Source organism: Lissotriton helveticus, chromosome 8 (genome assembly GCF_964261635.1).
Source record: "Lissotriton helveticus chromosome 8, aLisHel1.1, whole genome shotgun sequence".
Classification (NCBI taxonomy): Eukaryota; Metazoa; Chordata; class Amphibia; order Caudata; family Salamandridae; genus Lissotriton; species Lissotriton helveticus.
The window spans coordinates 428,461,238-428,487,226 of NC_136069.1; positions in this window are offsets into that span (position 1 = coordinate 428,461,238).

Sequence of the window (25,989 nt, forward strand, 5' to 3'; positions counted from 1 at the left end):
GATGTGTCGGTTCTGTATATCCAGGGAAGGTGATGCATAGGTTCCTTATTCCAGGGGAGGTGATGCGTCGGTTTCTTACTGCCATGCAGGGAAGGTGATATGTGTGTTCCTTACTAAAGGGGAGGTGATGCATCGGTTTCTTACTGTGTGGGGAGGTGATGCGTCAGTTTCTTATTGCGGCCCCGGTGTTCTTGTAGACTTGATGCCCCGTTGTGATGCGTGGGGATCAGGTAAGCATTAGTTCTCAATGCAGCAGCAGCAGTAACGGAGCTGCGTTGGTCTCTTCAGCCGGGGTCCCATGATGAGTTGGTTCTTGCAGCCGCACAGCAGGGCCTGTGTCGGAATCAGTGCGGTGATCTCGGACTTCGGAGATCAGTGCATGTGATTTGGCGTTTGGCAATTTGTCTAGCCGTGGCAGGCGCTGTGTCGGTTTTTACAGCGGTACAGAGGCGATGCGTTGAAACTGATGCGTATGCGTCGCATTTCTCATAGTTGTGTCTCTTTTCCAGCTCCCAACAGCAGGAACAACCTTCAGAGGCTTCAGCAACAGGCACCTCTTGGCAGGTCAGAACTCCCAGCAAGGAAGTTCAGGGGAGCTGGTGATAAAATCTTTGTGTCCCTGAGACTTCAGAACAGGAGACACGCTCTACTTCAAGTCCTTGGAGATCTTCTTCAAGCAGGAGACACAGCACACAGCAAAGTCTTTAACCTCTCTTTGGCAGAAACAGCCACTACAGGCCAACCCCAGAAAGCACACGGCACACAGTACACAGCAAAGGGGCAGTACTTCTCCTTCAGCTTTCCCAGCTTGTATTATAAAGTTCTGGGGTCTGGGCCCCAATATTTATATTCAATTTCTCTTTGTTCTCTGGTGTCAGAGAATGAGACCTTCATTATTTAGGGATTGCAAAAAATAAAAATTCAGGACAGCATTGTCTAAATCCTAGTAGCTTTCAAATTGGCAAGATCCACCTCTTTCTTTGGACTACATACAATTTACAGAAAAGGACTGTGTTTATTGTGGACTGCATGGACACGTTGTCACATGGACATTTACTTAATATTTTTGACCAGTCGTTCATGACAGGTAAAGTTATTAATCGATGGAATATATCAAACCTAAAACTAGTCACGACAAATCTATCCTGTAAACCTTCAATGTTTTTAAGAAAAGGCTGAAATACCGTACGGGGTCAGGATCAATTAATTGGACTGGACTGTTGGCTTTGCTATTTCTGCAGAAAATGTATTTGTCTCTAAAAGAGTCATGCACTCTCTTTTGAGATCTTTTCTCGTGACAGAAAGTGTAGAGCTTGGATCCTCATAATATTTCGGATGTCCCAAATTGTTCATAAAATCTTTGATTTATTTTAGCCATGGAATGTCAAGAGCCTGATTGAGCTTGGGATAGTCTCTTATAATGTCCCCGTGAAAGTTGGTTTTCGTGGTGGTCCAGGTACTGTGCCACAAAAGAACTGGTTGTATTTTTATTATGTCCGTTACATAGGGTATCCCCAACTCTGCGTGGCATGTATAAGTGGAAGAACTGCCTGGGACAGCCAAAAGAAATCTTAAAAAGGCATTCGCCACCAACTATAGGGGCTGGGTGTCAGAATAGGCCCAAACACCAGTGCCACATATAGCGGTAGTGACACATTTTGCAGTGTTAATGCTTAACAACTCTTCAGGAGGACTTTTTCCCAATTTTCCTGCAAAATTCGCAAGGGTAAACATGGATATCAGGAAGAAACGCTGGGACAATGCTCCTTTGTGACTGAAACGGGTACCTAAATAAGGGGATGTCTTTGTAGATTCTATCTTTTTATTATCTATGTATAGGTCGCCACACTTTGTGCTCCCTCTCCCGCACTTCATAATAAATGTCTTTAAGATATTAACTTGAAGTCCAAAGTTCTGCATGTACGCAATGAAACTAGTTAACACCCCTTGGAGCCCCAATTGTGTACTTGACACCAAGACGGCTTCATCGGTGTAGAGAAGGGCCGGTATAGGGTGGTTATCAATTTGTGGCAGGTCCTTGCACTAATCCACCAATGCTTGTCCCAATCCATTGGTATAGAGTGTAAATAAAAAAGGTGCCAGGACGCAGCCCTATCTTACTCCCCTCTATGCCCAATGATGCGGTACATTCACCCTTTACCCCGTAACGTATCCTTGCTTTCATATTAGCATAGAGCTGCCTCAAAAAATATAAGAGTGGAGCTTCCACACTCATGTTGGCTGGTATGGTAGTTCACTATCAGGACATGTTACACCCATCAAAACATGTCCTACTTTTCAAAGATATTGCGGCCTTCCCACAGGGGTACCTTGGGCCTATCTTAGGGGTGACTCACATGTAGGAAAAGGGAGAGTTAGAGCCTGGCAAGTGTGTGCACATGCCAGGTTGACATGGCAGTCCTACCTGCACACAGACACTGCAGTGGCAGGTCTGAGAACCTTTTGCAAGACTGTTTATGTGGGTGGCATAATCAGCGCAGCAGGCCCACTAGCAGCATTTGACTTACAGGTCCTGGGCACACACAGTGCACTGTACTAGGGACTTAATAGTCAGTCAAACAATCCAATCTTGGAAACACCGATCCATAGTCACAATTTATAGAGGGAGTATTTGCACATTGGCACTGATCAGCAGTGGCAAAGTGCCCAAAGCATCTAGACCAGTGAAAACGAAGTCCAGCACACAGCACAGGAGGTAGAGGCAAAAATACAGGGAAAAACTACACCTAGGTTGCCAGGTCTAACACAAGCACACTTCTGAATTACAAACGAGGGGTCCATTTGTGGCTTTCTAGCTAATGATATGTTTTGAAATGTTTGCACAGTTTGTTTACAGGTACTAAAGTTGTAGTGTGTTACAAAAACACTGTCAGCTCACAGCCTTTGTTTTCACACGCTCTTCATCAGCACAAAAAGATGGTCAACTAGTCCTCTTTGCTATTCTGTCTTTAACTGCAAAGTTAGAGAACGGTCAGGTAGGTGTTACATGGGTGGTGCATGCACATCCCAATGCATCTCAATGTAAGCCCACATTTACAAAAACTAGTAAGCAAGGGTTTGTGCCAAAATGGGTTGCCTAACTGAGGTAGGTGTAATGAGAAGAAATATATTTATTCCTCCTTGTTACTTCCTCTTTGCATGTATGCTTCATCCTGCAGCACACAAACAAAGAGGAAATAGCCACAAAGGATAGGTTTCCCTTGCTGCACAAAAAACGTACTTGACCACAATGTTTTGGTACGAGGCTGCCACAAATGTCCCAGTACTAGGAGAGAGCAAAACTGCACCATATATTTGAAAATAAGGTGCTGTTGTGCTATTTCTGTTTCAGGCAACACAGCAGAACTTCACTTGCTGCGCTGTGTTGCATTAAATGTTAGTAAATAAACCCATCATAAATTTGGCACCGGTTTTCAGACATAAAGTTTGTTTTGGACATTGTACAGCTCTCTGCTGCCTTTTTGGCTAGGGTCATACTACAGAAATAACATATACATACATACAGATAGAAAATCACAGTTTGCTAGGAAAAAATACTATTATTCAAAGAATGAGGGAGAAATGTATCCAAGGCTCCAGCTCGGAGCATTTGTCTGGCAGTTTACAGTGAGGCACTATGAGGTTTTGGGATTAGTGTCCACCAGTTTTGTTATGTTAGACATTTCTTAGTTGTGCTCTTCGCCCTCCATTAACTGGAAATGGTGAAATAAACACTGTACATAAACACAGGTTATAATAAAATAAAATCCCTCAGTTCATAGGTTATGCCTTCCTACTAGTCATCCTACATTCAAATACTGCAGTACTTTTCCTCAGAGCCTGGGGCACAGCTCAGGCTGCAGAAATGATAGCTACGACCCTGGCAGGATCGGCTTTAGTGCTTGTTGCAACTGGTAAGACAGTCTTTGTTGGTGCACCCTCCCACAAACTTAGTGGCATAACGCAAAACTATGGGGGCCCCTGCAGAATGAAATGAGGTGCCTGAGACCCCTATATCTCACATATGTACATTGGCTTTAGGCTATATGAGGCCTCCTGAAGGTTTGGGGTTCCCTTGAAGGGTTGTCTGCCCCCACACTGCAGGAGATGTAGAGACCTTTATTGCACCCCTTCACCAAAGGCCTCCCTCTTCACAGATTCCCTCACTATCAACCTCCAATGGTGCTCCTCATCTCTATATAGACCCTCGCTCATGTGTGTTTAATTTCTTTGACAGTGCTACTCAGCCCTAATGTAGGGTGTTGGGCGCTTCAGAGACAATGACTCATATAAGTTTGTAAATCAATGTATTGGAAATGTTACTTAATACAGTGAGGGCTGCAAGATGTAGTACTCACCTATCATCCATACTCATAGGTACTATATGCAAGGCCACTGGAATTATGCAGCAGGGGAGGGCCAAATTATGCTGCAGGGTCGACTAAATTATTTGGCAAGAACAGAGAAATTATGATGTGTGATGCGGCACATTTTCTGATAGAATTACTACATTATTTCCTCTTTTGTCAACTTTTAACAATATCTGGGCACCTCATTAGTACCAAATATAGCAATATGCAAAGGAAAGGTGACCAGTCAACCTTTGCAAAGGCCCTTTGCAACACTTGTCACTGCATTTTTAGTTATTTTTTCAACCATTTGAGCTAGAAACTATTTTTTAATTAGAATCTTCAGATTATCCAGCTGATGATGGATTATGTGGCAAATACGACAAATCCATAATCATGCGGAAAACATTCCAGCTGCACAATAACATAATTCCAGTGGGCCAAATGCATGTTAAGAGGGCTTGCCCCAGAGAAACACAAACTCAGGATTTAAAACATAACATAGTGGTTGGGGTTGTCACTACTAAACAATATTTAGCATTATGCAAAATATTTCTTTGATCTGCATGTTACACTTTGTGCTTTGTAAGAGGTGCATCATCCCTCTGTACCTTCTTATGATGAGTCAAAACTTGGATTAGTGAAAACTCAGATCTCTTCAAGAGATACATTATACACCAGAGTTAGACATTTTTGCTATAGCCTGAAAATTGCAGGTGCCCTAAGCACTCAGAAGTCTTTGCCATTAATCCTGTCGAAAATTTCAAAATGCTGCATAGTCCCCCAGCATGGCTTTTCGACAAAAGCAGAAAGCCATACCCTAGGCCTATGTAGGGGAAGGCACACCACAGCTGTAACTACACAAGGGCCCACTGTCATTCTTTATGTGATAATCAGCCGCAGTCAGAATGACATAGGGCCTGTTCACAGTCTGGGTGAGGTCGGGGAGGAGGGGCTACTGAGCTTCTAGAGTTTAAAAGAGAAGTGCGAGCTGGCACTGATTGTGAAAACGTTAAACTGTTGGGGCTTCTCGCAGGGGAACAACACAGATTGCTGCAATCCCCAAAATTATGGACAAAAGACATCCTTAAAAGAAATGATGATGGACGAAGGACGTGACACAAAAATAACGGACGGTCTATGAAATTTACAGACAGTTATTCAGCCTAGACCTACATGACTCCAGCTACTTTCACAATCTTTCTTGGCATAGGTTTAAGCCACTAAAAGTGATGGCACAGTATTGATATCGGACTGTCCAGCGTCAAACTTGATTTGAGGTGGGAAATAGCCCTAAAATAAAGCAAAGGAGTGCTTCATGCTACTTTGAGTTCTGGTTGTGTTCCATGGGTGAAACATGGGTATTCACATACAGCGACCGATAGTTTTTAATGCATAACTCTATCCACTAATATTTGTACCCAGGGCTCTGTGCCAAAGATGCGTGCCTCTTCGAGGCAGGTGCAATCTTGGAGAAAATCTACATTTTTCTAACTTAGTACATGTGCTGTACATCACACATACAAATTTGGGAATGTTGTAAACTATGTCTAACCATAGTGTTTGTTACTGGATGGGCAGCATTCCAGTGCAAAACAAATGCTTGACGTACGCAGACACTTTTGCACCATGGTGCAAAAGTCTGAGAACGGCGCTAGGCAGCAAGACAGTGTGCCAGCACAGCGAATGAAAATAGCAGCACCATATGGTAGCAGAAATGGCCCTGTCCTGTCATGCAACACCTCACAGCATACATAGCGTGAAAAATAGTAAGGGGCTTATTTACAAGCCCTTGCGCCACTGGTGCATCACTTTTTGTGACACACCAATGTTTTGTTTTTTATGATATATTTCCATAGTGAAAAAAGGGAGATGTGTCACGGAAGACAGCACTGCATCGGAATGGATCTGCACGGGTAACTGCTGCGCCACGTAAGTTTTAATATATGCAAGGTAGGCGTTTCTACGTAAAATGTCTCGCAATACTGACACAGGTATATTTACAACCTATCCCCATGAAGACACATCTCTGGGCTGCGTCATGTATCTTGAAAAGTGCGTTAGAATCCCTGTGCCTCACAAACCCATGCGTAAGAAATGATGCATGTGCAATAGAAATAAAAGAGAAAACTAACAGAACAGTCTTCCATCTAATCAGACAACATGGACCTCCTGACCTTGCAGCTGGGAGTTGGAAAGAGAAGACGACAACCACCACCAGACCAAATACCACAACTGCCCCCACCTCCACCACCACAAAGGCAGCTCAGGCGAAGGAAGCGCATATATCTACAGAGAACCACCATCATTTGGCTCAGGGTTGAAGATGTTATCAGATATTATTGCCTCAGGAGGGCGTCCATTATGATCATACTGCATCAGATCTCACCATGGCTACAGCCAACAACTGACAGGGTCTGCAACATCCTACCACAGTACAAGCTCATGGCCCTCTTACACATGTTGGCCTCAGGATCATTCCAGACTACAGCAGCACTAGTGGCAGGTGTCTCCCAGACCTCTTTTTCAGCCTTCCTTCCATCAATCCTGGCTGCAATTATTCACCTCACATCACAGTACCTCCATTTCCCCAACACACAACATCTGCAGATGGCGATAAAACAAGGTTTTTATGGCTTCGCTTGTCCTTGAAGCAATGGCCTGCACGCATGTACAACTGGTCCCTCCTGCAGCAACTGCCCATCTATACTGTAAGAGGAAGCATACCCACTGAATCAATGTCCAGACCTTTGTGGACCATCGGGGACTCTTCACCAATTCACTGGCCAAATATCCTGTTAGTGTGCATGATGCATGTATTTTCTGTGACCGCTTCCAAATTGGGCAATATGGCAATGGTCTACCTGTAGGTAAGCAACATTTTAAGAATCCATGTAACAATAGCTGGGCATCAGGCACAACTCATGTCCTCATATAATACTGATAAAATTTGTCATTGTGCAAAGGATAACACACATATCCACTATAAGCACACAACATACAGTAGAAAAGTACATACACCATTGGCAGTCTAACAGGCCTATATGCCCTATATGTGTGCCCCCAGGGCACTTTGCAATCACATAGATCTCTACAGTTGTTGTATTTCTATCTAGGACCCTAATTCGATATTCCTAATGTATGCCCTTATATGGCTATAATAAATAATATCCTTATAAAGGCATAAGAATCATATCCATATTTAGTCGTAGCCCATGCAGTCCAAATTAAGCAAGGCTACTTCCCCAGACTCCTAGAGAGTACAACGCGTTCTTTAAACAAAGCAAACCTCCAGCAACCTGGGAAATCCCCATGCTTCTGTTTTGATTTGTCCTAGAACTCCTGCGAGCACTGAAAGAACGGACCAGTTCTTAGTGACATCTTTATTGACGTCTTATGTCCAACCTTACGTCAAACCCGGCACCTTTCAGGTATAAATATACCAACGCTGCCTTAAGCAAACACACGGTGGTTTGGAGCAGAGCGGCTATCTACTTGCCCGAGAGCCCAGCTGATGCAAGAGCCCACGGACGCCGCCCCTCCCTTTTGACCCACTGAGAGAGACGCTGTCTTTTTCCCCAGCCGAGAAAATCCAGCTCTGGTGTTTTTAGCTGCCCTTGCGGGTTGCTGGGATATCGAGTCCTGAGAGAGAGATACCGACCTCCTGCTTTCTATTACCCAGGTACGGAGCTGACTAAACCCTTAAAGAGAATTCTTGATTCAGATTCTTGGCAAAACCAACTTAACTTAAACTGCTACTTACTTACTCCTTCCCACGTATTAGGCTTAGGTCAGGTACACCAGGGTTGGCGTATTTAGAAGCACCAGTTGAGTACGTTAGTCAATGTATTTATGTATGTATATATTTTATGTATTTTAAAGTATCATATGGCTAAGAAACCATATCAATGCTTTTACAGTATTATTTTATAATACTCCTTTTACTGTACACACTTTACTTTACTATAAGTATTGCAATTGTGGCAATTCATTTCTCTTGCATGAGAAAGAAGACTGCTCAATAAATAACACCTTTTATTGAAAACGCCCGTCTCTCTATTTCTCTGCACTCTGGTGAAACTAAGTATGCACAATTGACTGAGTGAAATAGCTGTCTATTGTTTTCACACGACTCTAGAGATACACTCTTATTCTGAGGGAGCAAAGTTGTCATGTTTTATGGTTGTCAGAAGCTAATCCCTTCTTGTCTATCCAGGGAAGTTAAACTCCTCCTTGTTTATTTGAGAAAGTTTCTAGTGACCTTTGAGCTAGCTGGCAAAACTAATTAAGTCTAATATAGTCAGTAGAGACCTAGATGACCTCAGTCCTACGTCTACACTGCTGTTTATATTATTCCAATGCGCAGAGCCTATTGGGAATATAGGAACTACACTACACAGATGCATGTAACTCACCTTGCGAAATGCTGATAGCCCTGGTGCCTACGAGGCAACAGCTGTCTGAAGGGTGCGTCTCCACTCTGGCATGGTGGTGTGAAACCATGCAAATGAACAAATACCCTTGGCTGTATGCCTGCACTGTATCACAGGCCCAGGTGCAGAGGCCAAGAAGCTCTCATTATGCGCACAAGCAGTGCACCACCTTAGAGATGGGACATTGCCAGTGTACCCACAAAGTGCCGCCATCAGGAGGCTTGAAAGGGTGTCCCATGGCTACCACAGACATCACCTTGCATGCGGTTGCAGCCAATCACTGCATCCGCCTTCAAGGGAAAATGAAATACCCTGTCAAAGTGCATGTTGATTTCCATGTGCACAGTAAAACACGGAGCAGCTGTTTGAAAGCTGCTATGCATATCAATTGAATGTGCTGGCTTCATGGCAGTATGAATAAGTAGCAACCACGGGTTCAGCACAATCTATGCAATAGGTCCTACTTTCCATGTTTGCATCCAGTGCAACGACCCCAAGGTGTGCTATGCGTAAACATGGAAAGTGTGCACCATACATAATAGGGACCCAGGTTTCCATTACAGAATCCAAGCCATTATACATTGCATTCAGTAACTCAACGCCAGCAACGCACCATCCCTGTCATGCCTTTGACATGACACACAGGAAGTTATGTCACATGTTTCACAAGCAATGTGCAACTATGTGTTAAACACTCTACCAAATCAGAAATTCTGTAATATTACTGAAAATATCAGCGTACATGACATACACCACATGTCATGTATTGTGAAGCATGAACAACAGTTAATACAGTTCTCTTACTTTTCACTTACAACTGATCAAGGATATGGCCTACAGATATGGCTGATGACCCTAGCTGGACACCCCAGACAGACCCTCAAAAGGCCTACAACCATGCCCATTGCCGAACACGAAAAGTGATCAAGAGACGCTATGGCCTGCTCAAGGACAGGATTTGTTGATTGGATTTATCTGGTGGCAGGCTGCTGTATTCACCCAAAAAGGTCTGTAAGATAATCATAGTTTGTCCAATACTCCACAATATATGTGTTAACAGTAATGTGTCCTGGGATGAAGAGCAACAGCCCCTTGAGACAATGGACGACGATGAGGATGAAGCTGAAGCAGATGGCAGAGACATCTTCAACACTGCTGCTGGGATCAAATGACACACACACATTGTCAATCACTTTTTCCAATGTAATTTAGATTTTCCACATGTCCAAAATAGTACACAATAAAAACATAAATACTCACAAAAGAGTTGCTGGTGTGTTTCTTTTGTTCACAGGTCATGAGATATCAACAGTATCAATAGACAAATGCTTGGAAAATAAATGAAAAACCATGGGTCGTATGATCCAAATGCCCGGGGTGGGCAACGTATGTCTCCACATGCCTTGCTGTCCCAGAAAAATGTCCTAAAACCAAAGGTGTTGCGGCCACTAATGTGCGCACTCCTCGATCCTGACAGGCCAGGTGCACTCATATCACAAGCAACATCTCCAGATGTGGCACACACATTGGCATGTGTGCATGGCCCCATGAAAATGGGTACATACCTTTACCTTTGCACCTGTGCCATGCAACAGACATGGGAGCAGAGTCAAACAAGTATTCGGGTAAAACAATGACAGTATGCAAAATAGCATATGTGGCATAGCGCACAATGATGGCAGCCCTGTATAGGTGGGTAATTGGCTTGCAACCCCCCTCCCCTTTCATGTGGGTGCCGTCCAGTTCTGTTGTGTTGCTGTCTGCACTGTGCAATAATGGTTCTGCTTCTAAGCAGCCTCTGTGTCCATCACAGTAATGCATTGCCTTACAGGGCTGGCAACGTATGTGCCAACCATGGGGTCTGTGCCTCACATGTCATATTGTTCAATTTGCCTTTTGCTGCAGGTGCATCTTTCTCAAGATGTTCCCAACACAAACGTATAAAAGTGGCGTATGTATGATAATAATACATGTAGTGAAACAATACGCCAATAGGCAATGTCAAAGCATAACCAACAGTGCATAGTACACTATAATGGGATGTGTCACATTAGTGCTTTACACATCTCCTATGCAAAGTGTCATTAGTAAGCACACCAACTCAACAATATTGATGCATAAGAAATAGTGGTGACATATCCTTAGCACGTACATGAATGTCTGTCCCAAAAATGTCTACCTCACTGTAAATCTCATGCATTTTGTTGTAAGTTAACAAAACCTAAGCATTACGTGATGCATCCCTTACAAAAAGTCACGCATCACCTATTTCAATTATATACTTGGTTGTGGGATTCATTGCATACAAAACGTGCTGCATTGCTCAGAAAAATGACGCATCAAATATTATATTCTTGCATCCCCTGTACAAATAACTGATTCTACACTAAGCGTAATGCACCATATGGTAAAACAACACATCATTGACAAACATCATGTCTGCAGATAAAGTGATCTTTTAATGGATGTTGTGTCTAGAATAACGATGCAGAGAACCAAAATTTGACGCAAAACGTAGAAACGTGTTGCATTTATACAGGAAATGATGCAATGACTCAGCCATGCTGCAAATAAGGAAGTACACAGTTACTGTCTCTTTCACTTACTATTCCTAGGACTGTGTTTATTGGTGGAATCTATTGTGTGGAGCTGAGAGAATTGGGTCAAATTGTCGAGCCAAATTGTCGAGTCAAATTGTCGAGCATTTGGTCATTGTTTTGTTAAATTATTGTCTATATTGTCCTGTCCTGTCAAATAAATTATCTTGTACAAATTGGTGTCTTGTGGAGTGTGTGTGCTTATTTTGGGTCAATAGTTGAAGCTTAGGGTTAAGGTTGGGTTCTAAGTTTCTGCTGTAAATTCTTTTGTTCCGAAATTTACATTCACAGTGATGTGAAGTGGGCAGGCCTGGACTGGCCGTAGCGGGCACCGGGCAATCCCCCGGTGCGCCGCACGGGTGGGGGCCGATTTTGGGCCCCTGGTGGCCGATTTTGTTACAGGGCCGTTTTTGCAGCATATCTGCAAAATCGGCCCTGTAACAAAATCGGCCGAAAACCGACCCTGGCAAAGAGCTCGGCGGCACCCCCAACCCCCGAGGTGGGGCGTGGGCCGGCTGAGCACTTTGCCAGGGCAGGTTTTGGTTCCCAGTCCAGCCCTGGAAGCAGGTCCAAAAAACTGTCCTCCATCGAGTTTGGGGGCCTACTTTGTCTTATTTAAAAAAATGTTTTGCCAAGGATGATTGGCACTGGTGGCCTTGTGAGCAAGGTTTACCCACTCCAGAAACACTGGCAAAGGTGGGAAAGGGTCCAGCAGCAGATGGTCAGGATCTACGACATGGACAGTCCACCAGTTGAAGCACATTTGGCAAGATGTCATCAGTAGAAAGACGGACCTGCAGGACCATCTAGGATTGGAAGTCGGCGGCCCTCTTGGTAAGTGAATGCCTACCTACACACCCATAGCTATACTCACACATACATATGCATTGTGTGGACTAGTGACCTGTACAGTCAGTGAGTCACCATCGGCCTGATGTGTGAAAAACTGTGCTTTTCGAGTGAAAATCTGCAATGCAAATCTTTTAACAGCAAAAAGTTTTAAACACCTTGGTGGAACTGAATTTATTTCATGGAGCTCCATGGCAAAGTGCCTCAACAGATACGTCTGTAACCCTGACTCATTTGTTTGTGCAATGATCAAGCATTGATGGAGTGTCTAGCACAACATTTGCAACTCCAGTAATGTGTTGTTACACAAGGGCAATTCACATTTGTGAATCCCTACATTACTCCTTATACCAGCTTGAAGCATGCGTAAGGATTGTGACAGAGTGAAGGTACATGAGTGGTGCACAGAAAGATTACAAATATGAACGTGAAACGAACACAGTGTGGTGCCACAAGACATATGTATGAAATGTGCAGAATTACTTTCAGAGAACAGTCAGACGTCACATTTACATTTATATGACAGATGCAATTGCTCACCCCGGTGCTGGTGTACAATTGTCTGCCATGCAACAAAGCAGGCATACTTGCACCAAGGTGTTAGTGTGCCTGAGTTGCATGGGTGTTTGCCTTGGGCAGGAAGGGAAACTTTATAGAAAATGAATCACATGAGGGTTAGTGCCATTACTATGTGTGCTGCAGAATGCAGCACGCGGATAACAATGTATAACTTTGTGCCTCCCTTACGCATCCCATGGGGAGGCATACATTTTTTGCACTGCGTCAGAAAAACGATTGCACATACATCTGGGATAGTGTCAAAATGCCATCGATGTTACTGTAAAAGCCACCAGCAACACCCATTGCACGCCCCTTGAATGCATAAAACTGTGTTAAAAGGATCAATATTTACAACGCAGCATTAAACCAAAAAAAAGGTTCCTCAGGGCCTCAGGGCTGCCTTGTAAATATTGAGCATTCTCCTGTCCCACAGAACATGATTTCCTCTTTCTATGTGAGCTGCAGAATGCATAGAAAGAGGAAAAAAATGAGGAGAAATGAAAATATTTGTACTTGTTGCGCCTCCCTATGCCTCCCCTTGGGAAGAGTACTATTCTGCGGCATTCCCAGTTTTATGATTTCTCGTAAATCTGGGAATGTGCCAGGTTCCTTGGGTTTTGCATGGGAACACCCACAACAACACCCATGGAACACCCCTTTCACGCAAAGTGATGCGTGGAAAGGGACAGCATTTACAAGGACAGGAAAAGCCACACATGGTGGCTTTTCGTGTCCTTGTAAATATGGGGCAGCAGGTTGTGCTGCCGGTGCGTCACAAAAATTGACGCATGGCGGCACAAGGGGCTTGTAAATATGCCCGCAGTATATCATACTAAAATACTTGTAAATCTGGTTACCATGTTGTACATTTAACAACAGAGTCAGTTGGCCAAGTGGGACATAGACTGGTGTTGATCTTTGGGCATAGCAGGTAGGGACAGGATGGAGCTGATTTGGCCTGTGCAATGTATAATTGGCCGGTGTCATTTACTTTAGGTGTGGGTACATGGTTTAAGGCCCTGAAGACATAACATCAAGATGCACATAGCACACTGGGGCACAGGTACATATCTGGCTGTAATTAACCCCAGGACACACATATCTGGGCTTGTTGTAACTTACCCAATGACTGGTGTTGGTTCTTATGTGCTGCATTGTCCTGTCCCGGGATTCCAGTCACCAATTCCTCCATGATGACAGCTGTCACCTGCTCCTCCAGGGCATCCAACACCTCCTGGTCTGCTGGGCTTTCTCCTCTAGTCTGCAAGGAGCCTTGAGGATCAACGCTAATTTGGCCTTTGTTCTGCACTTGTAATCGTGCAAGTGCTTTTTTGCAGTCGTTGTCTGTCCTCTTAGCTTGGCCAACAGCATTTATTTTCTGCACGATAGTCTGCCATATTGCCTCTTTTTTCAATAGTGGCAGCTTTGAGCTCACAAACAGCTGATGTTGATGATTGGTCACCTCAGTGACCAATTATCTCATTTTGCTCCTCACTGAAGTTTGACTTGATTGATTGATTGATTTTAGAACTTATATAGCGCTTACTGTCACCCCACGGGTATCCTGGTGGTTCAGACTAACAACTGAACCACGATTGAATAGGTCACACCTGCCTGAGCCTCAATGGGGGACTCAGGCTAGGCTTTGGGAAAAAGCCAGGTTTTCAGGTTCCTGCGAAACTCTAGGAGGGCGCTGATCTGTCTAAGGCTCTGGGGGAGTCCATTCCACAACCGAGCGCCGAACACACTAATTGCTCTACCTCCTAATCTGGCCCGTTTTAACCTACGCACCGTGAGTAGTGCGGCACTGGACGATCGGAGCTGCCTAGTGGGTTGATACCAGGAGAACCTTTCCTGCATAGGAACTGGCCCTATCTCATGTACCGCTTTAAAAACCAAACACAGGGATTTGAAGCGAATACGTTCCATCGCAGGTAGCCAATGCAGCTCTCTCAAGGCTAGTGTTGTCGAGGAGCAGCGTTACCAACCGAGGGCAAGTTTAGCTGCTGCAGACTGGATTCTATTGAGCCCCTGCAGAATGTATAATGGGGCCCCCAGATACAGCAAATTGCAATAATCCAGCCTGCTACCCACTATACTACTTACTACCAGTGGGTGCGCCTCTTTAGGTAGCAAGGGAAATATTTTACGCAACATACGTATTAAAGCAAAGCAGACATTGGTGGTCTTATTAGCCTGTGATTCCATCTGGAGATCCTTGTCAATCAGCACCCCCAGGTTACGTACTCTGCTTGCCGGGGTCAATGGTTCCTCCTCTGGGGTAAGCCTAAATTCAGAGGTAAATGGTCTAGGTGGCCTACCCGAGGAACAGTAGACCACCTCGGTCTTTCCTGCGTAGGGAATTCTTCCGCATGCATTCCTGAAACAGGTCAAGAGATACTGCATTGTCACCTTCCAGAGAGAATGCCAGTTGTATATCGTCCGCATAGTTGACTGTGCAGACTCCGGCAGACTTTATAATGGGGAGCAGGGGCTGCATATAAATATTAAATAAGATGGGGCTGATCGCAGAGCCCTGCGGCACCCCATGAATGACTGATGATTTACTGGCAGTGAAAGGAGCTAGTGTTACCACCTGCTGACGTCCTGCCTGGTAAGATTGTAGCCATTATAGTGCCCGCCCCCTCACTCCCAGATTCTGTAGTCTATCCAGTAGGATGAGGTGGTTCACCGTGTCGAATGCGGCCGACATATCGAGAAGCACTAGCACAGTCGCATTCCCATTGTCGGCACGCACCCGCAGGTTATCCAGCATTGTGACCAGGGCCGTCTCCATCCCGTGACCAGGGCGGAAGCCAAATTGATCTTTGTCAAGTACAGAGTTCTCCTCCAGAAAGCGCGACAGTTTCCTACTAACTGTATTTTCTAGGATCTTCACTGGGTAGGGTAGTAGAGAGATGGGCCTGAGATTGGCTGGTTCAGATGGATCCAGGGAGGGCTTTTTAATCAGTGGAGTCACCACTGTCCTTTTCCATTCCTCTGGGACCTCTCCTTTCTCCAGGGACTGATTACAAATCTGCCTCAACCAAGGAAGAGTGTCTCGGCCAGATGACTTCCATATTCTGGAGTGGAGGGGATAATTCGGTGAGCCTGAGGAAACACTCTCTACCAGACTATCAAATGCAGCTTTTGGGAGGGTTTGAAAATTATTCAGAGAAACCGGTTGTAATTGATCTTCAGCTCCCGTCTGTACAGGATTAAGTTGTTCAGCCTTGTTGGTAGCAGTAAAACTATCCACAATCTTAGCGATTTTATCTTGGAAATGTGTGGCAATTTCATCGCAGAGTTTTTGTGATGCTGCCATTTTATTGTCCATATATTTAGGGGCAGACAAAGCCTTAGTGATTTCAAAAAGGGCTTTTGTCCCATTCGATGCATGGGCAATTGATCTAGCATAGAAGTCGGCTTTAACCTTAAGGATGCTTTCCTTATAATGTAGCTGTCTCCGTCTTAGTTCGATTTTACCTTCCTCTCCATACCCTTTCCTCCATTTCCTTTCCGCCTTCTTGCGGAGCATGCAGAGCTGTTTCAGCTCCTCATTAGACCAAGTCGCTGTAGCCTTCCTCTTATTTTTTATCCTCTTCATGTGGATTACCTGGTCTAAAATGGCAGATATGTGGTTTGTATATAGTAAGTAGTTCTCTTCTACCGATAACATGGGGTCGAAATGTGTGACCTCTGGGTCAAATACTGGGGGTCTAATCTGACCTAATTTCGCCCATTTCTTGCCTATCCTATGGGACCTTTGCTGACCTTCACTATCCCTTGGGTGCAACGTCCTAATGCTAAACAGGACTAAATGGTGGTCTGACCAACTCTGAGGCATTACATTTAGTACCCTCATTGGGGCTTGATTAGAAAATAGCAAATCAAGGACGTGCCCCCCTTCATGTTTCGGGCTTTCCACCATCTGGATGAGGTCCAGATTAGTACAAGTATGTCTTAGGTCTCGCAGATGGTTATTAGCCTTCCCATCTTCCCAGAGATTAAAGTCTCCAAGAATAATCATTCTGGAGTGGGCCAGCGTAAGATTGGCAATTACACCAAAAAGGTTCTGATAGTCTGTAGAGCCCCCCGGGGGCCTAAAGCATAGAAATCCGGTAAGTAGGTTCCCACTTAAAGAGTATAATGCGAACCCCATCATTTCTATGCCCTCAACTTCATTAGTCTGTAAGAGTCTGAGATCCAGCTCTTCTTTAAAGATCACTCCCACTCCTCCCCCTCTGCCTGTAGCCCTAGGCTTATGTAGAATTTTATAGCCACTAGGGCAGACAAAACCCAGAACAGCGGTAGACTCTATATTCAGCCATGTTTCTGTTAGGAATAGTACATCAAGTCGCAAATCCTCAATCAGATCAGAGACCTCTGCGGCATGCTTCATAATTGACCGACTATTAATCAGCCGTCCCCTGAAAGTCTTCCCATCGTCTTTCGTGGGGGCCACAATCTTACCTATCTCCAAAAGTCGTTCTCTATCATATTTTATCCGCCTTTGATCGGTGTCCAGGCGGACAGCGATTCCTGCGCCTTGCGCCTCCGGGGCGCGGACGGGCGCAGACGGGCTTGCATTTCCCCCTTTAAATATGCTGGGCCATGTGATCCGCCAAGCAGCAACGACTAGAGCACCTCCCAAGATGGCGCCTGCCGATGGTCGTGACCCTGCCTCTCCCTCACCCAAAATGGCGCAGTAGCTGCCTAGGAGTTTCTATTCACGCTAAAATAGCGTGTGGTGGGTAAGTTGTAGTGTGCAAGTGAGCGAGTACTTTTATTAAAACAAAACAATCAATTTGTGATTAAAATAACACACCACCTAGTATTGCTAAAAAACTGCGATTTTTAATCAGGTATATAAGTTTCTGTCTTCCTGACCAGAGTAACCTGCGAGATTGCGCTGCAGTTAGAGTCTAGCTCTTCCTCTTTACCTGGCTATCTGTGCATTTGGACTGTTGTTGAGGTTGGTTGGTTGGGTCTCCTGACTACTGCAGTGTGCTCCCTGGCAGACTTCTCTATAGTCCCCCAGATGGGTTTTTTGGGGTGATGCGTAGTTTTTTACGATATCTTTTGCTGCTTGACGCAGTGGAGACTGTCGCGGGGTATTGTTACTTGTGTTACTTGATACAATTTTGTCTTCCGTCACCTTTTGGGCAGTTGCATCGGGTTGCGCCACGTTGACTTTTGGCTGTTTCGCCGCACATATGTCATGTTTTCTGACGCAGGATGCCGCTTTGTGCCGTGGTTTTCCAGAAGGCAAATATGATGCAACCATGTCTTTTTGCGTTGTCGCACAGTGGTGCATTACTTTTTGGCGCAGAGCTACGTTGCGGCAGCGATGCGTCATTTCTTGTAAATAAGGCCAGAAATTTGGCCACGCTGAGGCTCATGAATAGCACTCCTTATCAATCTCTCCCCATCATAAACATATTATAATTGGGTGCATGATGTACTTGAGTTTCTGATGTGTGGCCCGTCTGAGCTTACGTTTTTTAAGTTCAAGTAAAAATTTTATTAGTATAACAGAGGTGTCATTACAGCTAAAGAAATGAGATACAATATCGTCCATAGGTAAGGTAAATTAGGTTACAGCAATAAATATCCAAAAGTGAAGATTGTAGGGAAGGAGAAAGAAAATGAGGCTAGCAATGTAAAATATATGAGGCTATGTAAATGGGGAGAGGCACTATGTATTATGTGTGGAAAAATGAATACTAGATAAAATAAAGGAACGAAAGGTAGCTTAGGGAGGTTTAGAAACCTCTTGCTGAAAAGGGAGTAAATTAGAGGAACGTTTGGAACAAACATCAAGGTACAGGGTGATGGGAAGCCAAAGGGCGTGTCTTTTCGGGGCGAGGTTAAGGGGATATACAAATGCAGTATCAAGTCTATGATTATAACATACATTAAACCACCAAGCTTTGAAAGTAATGTCAGTTGAGTTTTTCCAGTTTGCAGTAATCTGTTGGAATGCGACAGCTATTAACAAATCTATAATTTGAACGTTTGCATCAACATCAGTCCAGGAAGAGGAAAGTGAGCCGAGGAAAATGTCAGTAAGAGAAAAGGGGATAGAAGTGTGAATTATAGTATTAATCTGGTCCCATACTCGAGTCCAAAAGGTGTGTGTGAGGGGACATAAAAACAGCATGTGAAAGAGCGTGGCGTTGGGAATGGAGCAAGACCAACAAAGGTCCGGAACCAAGGGGAACCTCTTGTGAAGGAGAGATGGCGTATAGAGGAGTCGATTGTAAAGGAAGAAAAGTGTTTGTGTGAGGGAGGCAGCTCTAGAGGATTTGCGGAGCTTAGTCCAGATTTTATCCCAGAGGGAAGTAGGCCAAGATGTGGCAAAGTCAGATTCCCACTGCTCCTCCACTATGGATTTCGGCCTAGGTGATGGAGGTTTATGAAAGGAATGATAAATGGAAGAAGCTGAAGGGCCTGAACGTAATAGGGAATGGAGTGAAGAGGTTGGGTTGGAAGAAACAACGGGAAGAGGGGAGTGAGAAAGGGAATCATATACAGACATAACTGCAGTCCTAAGTAGGACGTATTTGCGAATAAAGGAGGAAGGGAGCGAGAAAGCTCGACTAAGGACATAAAAAGACTGGAAAACAGACCCATGAAAGAGTTGGGAAACCCAAATTAGGCCTCGCGACCTCCAAGTTTTCCAGAAAAAAGGCTTCCGGTTGATGAGAATGCTATTATTATACCAAATGGTGGTATTGAGGAACTCAGTAACAGAGGAGAGAGGGTCTGGAACAGAAGCTAAGAGTAATTTCGCAGTATATTTGTGAATTGGAGTAGAAATGAATTGGGGTTTGCGGGAGAAGGATAGATACTCGGCAAAGGAAAAAGGAGAGAGAGAGAGGCGTTCAAGTTCAGCCCAAAGGGGAAGAGGCTCGGTAGGGTCTTTGAGCCAGAGGGAAGCTTGTTTCAGAAGAAAAGCTTTGTGATATGCAGGGAAATTTGGGAAATTAACCCCACCCTCTGACTTGGGGAGACGCAATCGGAGTAAAGACATACGTGGTTTCCTACCAGACCATAAAAAGGAGGAGAGGATTTTGTTGATCTTAGTAAAACATTTGACAGGGATGGGAACAGGAATATTTGAAATGGTGTAGAGGACGATTGGGGATAACATCATCTTGATGGTGTCGAGACGACCCCACCAGGAGAGGTAGAGGGGGTGCCATCTGGAGGTAAGGTCTGATAATTTTTGGACACACTGATTAAGGCATAGTGAAATAGTATCTGAAATAGAAGAGGTTATATGCAAACCAAGGTATTTGATGTGAGCCGTGTTCCATTTGAAGTTAGATGCCGCAAAATCAGGTTTGAAGGTGAATTTGGTAAGAGGGAGAATTTCGCATTTATCATTATTCAGTTTATATCCAGAGAGTTGAGAATAAACGGTGACTTCGGTAAGGAAAGCGGGGATGGAAACAGATGGGTTGGATATGAAGAGTAGAATGTCATCCGCATAGGCAGCTAATTTGACCTGCGAACTAGAAAATTGAAAACCATGAATGTTTGGATTTTGACGTAATTTAGATAGGAAAGGTTCTAGTGCCAGGTTAAAGAGGAAAGGGGAAAGAGGGCATCCCTGACGAACTCCTCTGCCAAGGCTAAAAAATGAAGAGATCAAGCCATTGGCGCAGACCGCTGCTCTAGGGTTTGTGTAAAGGAAGGAAATGAGGGAAATTAAATTAGGGCCAAACCCAAACCAATTCAATGCAGAAAAAAGAAAAGACCATTCCACTCGATCGAACGCTTTCTCAGCATCTAAAGCGATTGCGGCAAGGGAATCGTGAAAACGTGATGACTTAGAAAGGACATTGAAGAGGTGCCTGGTGTTATCGGAAATGAAACGTCCTTTGACAAATCCCGATTGTTCGGGGCCAAGGAGCTCTGGAAGAAAAGGATCCAATCTGATGGCTAAAGATTTGGCATATAATTTGTAATCGATGTTGACAAGTGATATCGGTCTGTAATTTTTACAATGCTGAGTGTCCTTCCCCTCCTTGGGTATGATACAAATGTAAGCATCTGAAAAAGTACCTGAGGAAGCACCATTGGCTTTGAAGGAGTCGAGAAGACGGTGTAGTTTGGGTAACAAAAGGGTCGCAAAGTGTTGATAGAATTCGACAGTGAATCCGTCTGGACCAGGAGACTTGTCTTTCTTAAGGGAGTGAAGGGCAGTATGTAATTCGCGAGTGGTAATGGGGGATTCAAGGGTGGAAAGGTCAACAGGAAAATTGGGAGGAGGTTGAATGCTTGCAAAGAAGGTGGAAAGAGAGTGAGCAGAGGGTTGAGTCTCAGAAGAGTAAAGTGTAGAGTAGAAACGGGAAAATTCTTCCAAGATATCAGCATCTTTATGTTGCAGGACTGAGTTAACATCAAAAACAGACTCAATGTTTAATTTGTTTTGCTTAACCACTTGGCTGCTAATGACAAGGGTAACTCGTCATGGAGTTCCCATTGATTTCAATGGAAAGTGTTAATAAATGTCTCCAGGGCCTTAGCATCCAAGTGGTTAACTTTCAAATAATTAGCAAGAACTTTCCCCGCCTTATTCTTCCCACCATAAAATTTCGAACTGGATTTCAGTAGGTACAATGAGGCATCTTCAGTAGATTGTTTGTTATATTTCATTTTGGCATGCACTAAAGCTGTCAAACTTTCCTGAGTGTGGGAGGTGTAGAAGGAATGTTCTAGGGATTTGATCTGAGATAGGAGGTCACTGGTACGGGTACGAGCAGCTTTACGTTTTGCGGAAACATGTCTAATTATGAAGTCTCTGGCCGCAGCTTTATAAGCGTCCCAGATGGTGTGGCTAGCTAAGGAGGGAGTGTCGTTAATAGCAAAAAGTTCGGTAGTAAAATCGGTAAAGGAGGCAGTAAATTTGGGATCGAGGAGGAGAGTGTTGTTAAAGCGCCATCTCTTGGGTCCGGTGAATTTGGGTAAAATATCAATGTTAATTAAAACTGGGGCGTGGTCAGAAAACATTATGGGACCAATCTCAGCCTGAGTAAGGGACTGGGACAAGTGGTGGGACAAGAAGATATAGTCGATACGTGATTGGGAGTGGTGCACCGGGGAGTAGAAAGTAAATTCCTTACAGGTCGGATTACATAATCGCCAGGCATCAACAAGTTTATGTTGAGAGATGGCATGTGTAAAAAGCTTATGAGATTTATTAGGGACAAAAAAAGATTTAGAGTGCCTATCTAAAAAGGGATCCAAAGGTAAGTTACAGTCGCCTGCTAAAATGAAATTATCATCAATATATTCAGTGATACGGGAGGCAAACACACTCCAAAAAGTTGGATTCCCACCAGTGGGGGCATAGAAGTGTGGCTCACTGGTTAGAGGAGGCAGACCCTGATGCAGAGGTCAGACCCGGGACCAGGGTTCAATTCCTGACGCGGCAGGGTCTTGAGCCCAAATGTCCACGGACTTGATAATTCTCGCCTCGGTGCCTACTCGAATCATGGGTTCACACTCTGCAGCTCTGGGCAATAGCTTGCTTAATCTCCACTACGGCCCCCCGCGGCGGGATGCCTGGTCTTCACCTTGGGGATGCCCAGTAGGGGTAATCTTGCAGGGAAAGCCAGGACGGGTTCCCAAAGCAAGCGCTAAGAGACCTGTCGGTGATTTGGCGCTATATAAATCGAAATTAACATAACATAACATAACATAAACATTGAGCAGGGAAAAAGGGACACCTTTGGAGGAAAGTTTAACAAATAACCATCTGCCTTCAGGGTCAGATTCGGACTGTAAAACTGAATGAGAAAAAGACTTGCGAATTAACAAAACAACACCATTTCTTTTACCATCACCAGGAGCAGAGAAAACAGTCCCCACCCAACCTCTTTTAAGCTTAGCAGCTCCTACGTCAGATAAATGGGTTTCTTGCAAAAAGGCTACATCTACATTCAATCTAGCTAGATGAGAAAGGATCTTTTGCCTCTTAATGGGTGAATGCAAACCTTTAACGTTCCAAGAAACAATACGTATTGACATCAAAGAAAATTAAAGAGGGGTAGCATAATAAAAGTAGGGAACAAAAGTAAAGCCTCATAATCTGGAGAAATGGAAAGGAAGAAAGAGAGGAAACAAAGAAAGGAAGAGAAGAGAGGAAGCAAAAGAAGCGATAACTCAAAAGAGATTATAGCAATGCAAAGAACGATCAGAAAGGATGAAAGGAACAATGTAGAGGAGTGATATAGTAAATAGGAAGAAGCAAAGGAGAGCAGAAGAAAGAAAACATCAAGAAGAACAATGCCGAAGATTTCGAGGAAGAAAAAGAGCGATATAGGAGAACAATGGAGTTGTGATATAAAGATAAGTGCAAACCAGGAATGAGAAAAAGCAACGGAAAGGAAAAGCCATAGGAAGCGCATAGAAGATGTAATAGAGAAACAACAAGAAAAGAGATACCTAGTAATCCAAGAGGGTAGACAAAGTAGAGTGATGAGAAGATAGAGGAAAAGGACAAGAGTAACTATAAAATACCAAGGAACAGTGATGAGGAGAAGAGAAAAAAGGGAAAAAAGAGTGAAGAGTATACTGAACGAAATTGACACCAAAATAATTGAAAAGGACAGGAAGGATACAAAAAAGAGAACAGATGCGGTAAATGTTAACATGTTGAAGGGAGGATGGAGGGGAGGTACTTACAAGGAATGCGGAGGGGGAAGACGATCAAAGTTGGGACAGGGGGGGGACTTTACGGAAGTATCGGGAGGGAGGTAAGACCAACCAACGAAGGGCGAGTACACAGGGCAACGAGAAGTCCAACCGGAGAAGACATGACGAAACGCTATTGAAGTTCTGTGGAAAAAGGAGAGTAACGGGGTTAGAGGGCAATAAAGACAAAGAATACAAACAAATATCATGTCGACAAAAGAAAAAATGATATCAAATAACATACAAGAGAAATAAATAGACTTATCAGAGAGTCTAAAAACATGGGACTAAGTAAACATGAGTAAGCAATGAAGAAGATGGCATGAAGTAATCAATGAGAACAACAACAAGAGTCATGGTGGAAACGAAGAAGAAGGATTGGAGAACTCCATGCCAGCAGAACCACAAGAGTTCAGGAAACTTCGGAGTCGTACAGGGTCCTCAAAAGTAGTAGTCTTGTTGTTGTAGGTGACTTTAAATAGGCAAAGGTGGAAAAGTCCATATCTAGCTCCAATGGAACGAAGATCCGGTCTCATATCAAGAAAGGCTTTTCGGCGGGCAGCAGTGGACTTGGCGTAATCTTGAGCAAAAAATAAATTGGAGCCTGACCAAGTGATACGTGGAGAGGCCTTGGCAGCCAAGAGGACCTTCAGCAAGTCCGTGTATTCAAGGAAATACATTATCACACCTCTAGGCTTAGTTGAGGGCGAAATAGAGGAGGGGAGTCGTCCAAGCCTGTGGGCACGCTGAATGTTAAGTGAGGTACCTTCAGGTAAGTGCAGTAGCTTGGGAAGAAAGGACTGAAAGAAATCAATAGGATCATTCCCCTCGCTTCCCTCCTTCAGGCCGTAAAGACGTAGGTTATTGCGCCTATTCCTATTTTCAAGGTCTTCGACATGTTTTTGAAGAGAAGAGATCTGAAGATCCATGTGGACGACCTTGGTTGCCGTTTCCTGAAGAGACGAGACATCTTTTTCCACAGTGGAGACCCTGGCATCCATGTTTGACCAGTTGTCGGTAAGCATTTGCAACTTGACATTGGTATCTTCCATGTAAGGACGCAGGGCTCGTATTTCTTCGAGGAGCAGTTCGATTGAAATAGGAGAGGAGGATTTCGAGGGGGAAGGTGGATCTTTCTTCAACCTCTTTGAGTTGGTTTTGGTTGCCACCTGAGAAGAAGAGGCCTCCATGTCAGCTGTTGTAATAGCGTTGGTAGGGTCTGTGGAGGCTTCTAGGTTAGCCAGCGCCGAAAACAGCTTCGAGTTTTTGACAAAATTACGCTTAGGGGGCTTGTCGAGACGCTGCGCCATTGGAATGCAGGTGAGTAAGGCGTCAGGAATAGCGCAGGATAAAACAAAACAAAATGGTCGCCCAGCCTGAGGAGAGCAATAAATTCGAAGAAAACACAGTAAGTCAGTGCTAGAAAATGGAAAAAAGTCACCTGTGATAGTTGAGGGAGGTTGCCATCAAGAAATGAAGAAAACCGACATTAAAGAGGGTCCATGAGAGCCGGTAATAATGCGTGCGGTAGAACGCACATCTGAGAGAAGCGCCGAAAAAAAAAAAAAAATGGCGGTCGCGACCCGGAGGAGCCGCGACCGGAATTAAATCCGGCGATTATAGCCAATGTCGGCGCGGTGGATTAGTGAAATCCAGCCTGGGTGGTGCCTGATGAATTCCGTCGTCAAGGGCAGGTCTCCGTGATTCGCCAAAGGGATGCGAACCGCCTGTAATCTCCGGTGTGGACGGAGCCGCTACCACTGTGCTGCCATCCGCGTCGGGCGCTTAGCCACGCCCCCGTCTGAGCTTACTTAAAGTCCAAAAATATATAAATGTATAAAATGTGATACATCAAATGCGCACACATGTTGTGCGTTTTGCCATGCAGTTCAAGGCACTGCAGATTTTACTAATACCCTTCACTACTAGACAATCTGGAAACCATGACCATTATCATAACTATACCCAAAGCTAGGCCTGCCTGCAGCATCTCAACTGTCAGATACATCATTGAAAGTGCGTTTATATCCCCCTTATCTCCCTGTCCCACCACTTGACAGAGCTTCTGCAATCAGTACCTCAGTCTAACTCTAGTGTAGGTAGGTAGCGGTGCCCGAGTCTCCATTAACTGGGGCCTAGTACAACTTCTCCAAGATGGAAGAGGGCACCTTCTTCTCTTCTGCAACATGCACACTGCCTGCCAAACTGTGAGATACCACATTATCGAGTCTTCTACGTTGGGCCACAAAAATTTCGAATCCAGAACATCAGCTACCACTACGTTGCCAATCTAAGCATATATAGACATGGTGTTAAGAGCAGTAAATCTGTACTTATAAATACTTACCTTGAAAAACGAATGCTGTTATTCTGTAATCGATATTTGTATAAGTCAATGTAAAAAAGTCGGTATTTCAACATACCACCCTAGCAGGAACTACCTGTGTACCTCACTATCTCAAGAGCGTCCATCCGAAGGGACTGCAAGAGGTT